Consider the following 6,000-nt stretch of genomic DNA (forward strand, 5'->3'; position numbering starts at 1 on the left):
CACTTTCAATTAAAATTATACAATGGTTAGAGAACTGCATATCTATTACTGTGACTCAATGACATCGTGTCTGTGAACTCGAATAAACTCCCTGAAGAGTTGTGTGCGCGTCTGCTCGGTCTCCAGAGTTCATCTGAAGTCTTTTTGTGAGAAACGCAGACTTCCCCACTTCTTCTCCACACTCATTTTAAGGCTTCAACATCTCATCCTATCATGGCAAGAGGAGCATTTCAAGTGCCTTATCAGAGGACGACCTGAGCAAATGTTGTACTTCTTGAGAGAGTAGATGGTGCGAGTTCTTGGGAAGCAAAAAAACTGAAGAAAAAGAGTATAGCGTGTTTGAGATCAAACTTCAATATATATGCACAGCAGGTGCATGCGTTTAGCTTTTACATGTGTGAATGCATTAATAACATAAGTAAGGCACTCACACATACGTACACCTGGGTGAATGTAAACTGAATAGTTTCACAAGTGGAAAAATATCATTCAACTATAAAAATAAAGCAAGAATGGAAATATTAATGACCTCAAAAAACATAAAATATTTAAATTTAATGTTGCGCATTGTGCTATTGGGGGGAATTCTGATTCAGTGAATAACACCGAAGAAAGAAGCATAAATTTTTCAGCAGGACATGGTTTCACAAATGAAAGATGAAACAATAGGGATTGATTTTTCACAATTTTGGAGCCTCCTTAACATTTAACATTTGGCGTTGATCAGTTTGATAAATATTGTTGTACAGTAAATGTGAAGAAAAGAAGTATAACAAAATTCATAACCATTTTTCAAAGTGTGTAGTTTAAGCCGCTTTAGGCACATCACACTGCCGGCAGCAGCTTTCTCCGTAAATTGTATAATCTGATAAATACACTTGAGCCTCTTATGATTTGAAGAGTAGATGTTACTTAATTATTAAAGACAAGATCGAGGATGTAAAAAACACCCTCAAGGTTGTTTTGGTCTCTGTCGGTTATTAAACTTTTGCACATTTCACACATTAGTCCTTGGTGAATTCTTCATTACAACTCATGATGTGTATCTTTACCCACAATGCAGCAGTTTATTTACTTTTCCTAGCAGGCCATAGATAATCGTGTTATGGGTATCAGAGTTGTCTAGGTGTGTGAAATTTCAACACGAGTAGAAATTATAATATGTAAGCCATGTTGTTTCACAGTTTCTCTCTGCTTTATTAGATTCATCGCTTCCCTGGGCAATATTTGAATCTCGTTTACATCTCAGTGCACACATACCCCCCCACCCCAACACACATACGCACACACACACCAAAAGATGGGATATAAAATAGCCTGAAATCAACATCAGTTCTTTGGTAAATGGAAGATAATACAAGAGTGGGGGAGAGCTTATGAAACATCACAGATTGTGTGAGCAGATAATGTTATTAGATACCGGATAACTAAGTTTTTTTTTTGTTTTTTTTTTTTTTAACCATAAATGCTCTGCCCTGGGGCGGACGAGGATCTGATAAGGACAGCTGCTCCATTCCCCTCACTTCTCACTTCTGCTTGTACGCTATCTGATTAACAGCTATTCCCTGCGACTCCACACCTGTCCACCAGCTGTCACTGCTGAGCACCTCTGTCAGTTACATAAGATGAAATCACCTGCTGGTTCAGGTCATCTGCTTTCTTCAGCTTTTTGAATTTGTATTTATTTTATTTCTTTTTTTTTTATTTTATTTTTTTATCATTCATCTTTGAAGAGGATGACAGTATTGCCTCCAACTAAAACACACACGTTTAGTTTAGAATGTGGTTCATTGTTGGGAACAATTGCATTGAATCAAATAAACAGTGTGTGAAATACAGCTTTAGAAAAAAAAAAAACAGTGGTCTTGTGGTACAACTTGCCTCCCTGTGCAGGATAGGTTGTGCCTTTATAGAAAATACACTTGTCACTACAAGTTGAAGCCTTTCAGTGGAGCTTAGCTTCGACTGCTAGCTGCTGACATAGAGAGACCGCTGTAATCCACACATTGCTAAGCAGAAATCTGGTCTGACTTTAAAAGGTTGTGATGATTCTGTGAAAATGTGTAAAGTAGAAATCCTGAGCCTGCTGCTATACTGGCATTGTGGGGATATTGAAAAACATGTGAATCTTTAGAAGGTATTGACTAATCCAAGAATAACTACCGGTGTTCTGCCAAAATATTCTACACGGCGAAACGTTCTACCAATGCCCAGTGCGCTTGCGCACGCATGCACGTATCAGTTAAGAACAGTACTTATTTTTACCTTTCTATTGCCTCAAAATCTTTTGGTGTGTTTTCTCTCTGATAGTTTTTAAGCATTGTGTTTTCTTGTGGTAGCTTGAAAGAGCATACGACACGAGAAAAAAAGTCTTAAATGGCGTTATTATGTGAATTAGAATCATATTTTGAAACGATTCGACTATATACAACAATTTAGCAAAGCGCAGATGACGAGAAATTAGTCTTTTAATCTGCCGGTTAGCCACGCCTACCATTATAGGGCTTTAGCGTCCCCAACAGGTGGATGACATCAGCGGTAGACTGGGCTCATCGGTTTTACTATTCAGCCCATTGAGGGGAATTGTTCAGAACGAGGAAAACACGACGAAGGTAGCCGCAAAATGTCATTGTTTCAGTCTCTCTACTCCAATATTTTTACAGGATATTCTTTTTATCAAAGTATTTTCCCCCAATAGCTATATAAATGGCTTGAGAAGGACCAGTCAGCCCGCCGAGGGGGAACTATTCACAACGAGGAACACGCGACGAAGAGAGCGGCAAAATGTCATTGTTTCTGTCTCTTTACTTCAATATTTTTACAGGATATTCTTTTTATCCAAGTATTTTCCCCAATTGCTAAATAAATGGCATGGTCATGACAAATAACAGTCTTGTGCTAAATGGAATATGAAATAATAAAAATCCATTTATTCAAGACGACATGGCAAAATTACTCCATAAATGGTCAAAACTGTCAACTTCACCTTTACTGTCGCACCTCCTGAACGATATTTTAAGACACCTAAATCGGACATATGTCATTTCCCTTCCCCGGCTTCGGAGAATGTAAGCAAACCAGAAGGAGTGACAGCTAGCCGACTTGCTAACCCGAACCGAGTGATGTTTCAAAGTCTTCGAAGCGGAAAATCACACATAACTAGCCTGGATTATTTGACATGACGACCCGGTTGTCGATTGTCTTTGCGGATCGGCAAGCCGCCCGGCGGAGAGGAATTTACAGTTCGTTCCCCGGAGGAGAGTGGCTGGAGTTGTTGTGCAGCTAACGTGCTGCTAATGAGCATGAGGAGAGCTTTTTACATGCCTATCAATGATCAAACGTAAGTAGTCCTTTATTTAAAGGAAGTTTGTACTGTTTACTTTGTAATCGCTGTATTCGTATTTGACATAATACAAAACAAGATGTTTACTCACTTCCTCGTAAGTCCAATGGTCCCACAGTAAATATCCACAGTGAATGGGAACCTTTTGAAACTCCAAAAAGGCGCATACGCCTCTCCCTCTGATGGGATAAATATACCCGGAATATATGCCCCGGATTGAATTAGCATTATTGCATTGTTTCTCTTAGTTCCCTTAGTGACGGTACCGTATTAGAGCTTTGCCACTTTGGCGCCTCTGTGATGTATGACTTTTCTTCCTCGTCACTTTGACGTATCTGTAATGCGTGATTACAAAGTATGACTTTGCTTCCTCGCCACTTTGACGTATCTGTTATGCGTGATTACAAAGACATGTGTAACAAGGGGCGAGTAGCGCGTCCTCATTTGAGATAAGGGACGGACATCTCGTAACAAGGGGCGAGTGGCTCGTCATAAGGGACTGACATCTCTGACCTCATTCCTGACGTCATGTATCCCTATATAAGCCGAGGACATTTTCCTCTCGGGTAGAAGTTTTTGTAGCTGCAAGACGCTGAACACTGTTTTAGCATTTCTGGAGACCCAAGAGTCAACTACGCCTGTATTCCTCTGCAACTCTACTGAGCGTAGGCTTTCTGCCCGATTATCAATCGGTAAGAGTTTTGACTGTTCTTGTGTGCTTTAACAGTAGCGCGGGGATTTTAGAAGCAATCTAGCGCTGGCGTCATTGTTCTTGTTTTCTTCCTTTTTCTATATTAAACATTGTATTATTTGCAAAAGTGTGCCTGTTACTGACTCGCTGCGAACCCGGAAATTTCGTAAAACATTTTGGCGTTGTCGGCAGGATAGTATTACTAGGACAGTATTACTAGGATAGTATTACTGGGATTTTGTTAATACTAAGTGAGCCGTAACAGAATAACGATGTTTAAGAAACTGCGAAGAACGATGTTTAAGAAGCTGCGAAAATTTATTGTGGAAGAATCCGAGGAGTGTATCGATGGAACGGTAGTAACTCCTGGTTGGGAAAAAGAACCATGGAACGGAATCGCGTCGTGTTTGCGCGAATGCGGTGGTCGTCCCGAATCATGGAAAGATTCGCTAGGGGACAGTACTGCGCACGATGTTAAAAAGGTATTGTCGTCCGTAGGGATCCCGGCTAAAGCGTTGTTGGGTGGGGTCCAACGACGCATGTGGGTCTGCGCTACGGCGTGGAGGATTCAAACGGAGAAATTAGAGGACGCTGAACGAGAGGCGTCACAACTAAAAGTACAATTGGACAATTGTCAAAGTGAACAAGGCATTTTAGAGGAAAAAATTAAATTGCTAGAATGCCAACGAGATCGGTTACACCATATGTGTGAACAAGCGGTTCAGTACGTGGGGCGTTTACCAGCTCGGGAGCGCAAACTCTCTCGAAGGCGCGCTGATCCCGTTAAAGTACGGGCATTTGTGGCGTCCTCGTTAGAGAACACCAGTTCGTGGGATCCCGAAACGTGGGATGGGGATATTTGGAATGCGCAAAGCCATGGGAATTATCAGGAACGTCCCATATCCCGACGACGACAGGTGGAACATATTCTCCCACCGATTCGCGAGCAAATGGTTGATCAGGATGGCGCTCCGCTGCTAGACAGGGATGGTCAACCTCTTTATCAGGAAAGACAACGTGAACAGCCTGCTCCTGAGGTATATAAGTCTATCGAAGATTATACTTCCGAAGAGGTGATTCATTTGAGTTCCAAATTTCGTCAAAAACCTGACGAACCTTTGGACTTGTGGATTGTTAGATTATTGGAAGAAGGAGCATGGCAGGCTGATATTGACATACATGACGGACATCGATTTTCTGGAATGTCCCGCGATCCCGTGGTGAATTCCGAATTTCGGTTGTACGTTCGTGCACTGGGAGACGAGGTTCGTGCTGTGGGAAACGTGTATGCTCAAGCCGTGTCGGTGCGCTATCCCTCTCCGTCGGATTGGCCCCCTCTCGACCGGGAGTGGCAGACCATAAGGGAAGGGAAACAGCGCATGTTGCGCATGTGTGTTCGCGAGGCTTTGAGGAATGGGGAAGTGGAGATAGTTCAAGATATCCCGGTCCCGAAGTCGGTGCGTGATGCTATGATCAAAACTGCGCCACCGGCTTATAAGTCACTGGTTTTAACCCTGATGGTAGGAAATCCGAATCAAACGCTTGGTGAAGTGTCAAGTATGATGTCCGAATTAGGGAGTTTAGGGAACTGGGAGGTCATCCGGAAGGAGGCTCCTCGCCAGTCAACTAGTCCTCCTCCTCCTCCCATGCGAGACTATCGAGTCTATCCAGCGGCCGGAGGGCCGTCTAGGAGAGACCTGTGGAACGCTCTTTTGAAGGCGGGAGTGCCGTTTAGAGAGATAGACGGTCTCCCCACTCCGGAACTGAGAAAACGGTGCAAGAAAAAGGGGATTAAGGTCAGTTGTGTAGAAGCATCCTTCGGAACATCACTGAAGAAAATGGAGGAGGTGCTGCGGTCGGTTTTAAGAGAGGAGGGGCGAGAAGTTCCGACAGCTCCACCCCCTCCACCCCTAGAGTCGGAAGACTCCTCCTCTACTTCTGAGGAGGACGAATCAACAAGGGTGCG

The sequence above is a fragment of the Corythoichthys intestinalis genome, chromosome 4 (genome assembly GCF_030265065.1).
Source record: "Corythoichthys intestinalis isolate RoL2023-P3 chromosome 4, ASM3026506v1, whole genome shotgun sequence".
In the NCBI taxonomy this organism is placed as follows: Eukaryota; Metazoa; Chordata; class Actinopteri; order Syngnathiformes; family Syngnathidae; genus Corythoichthys; species Corythoichthys intestinalis.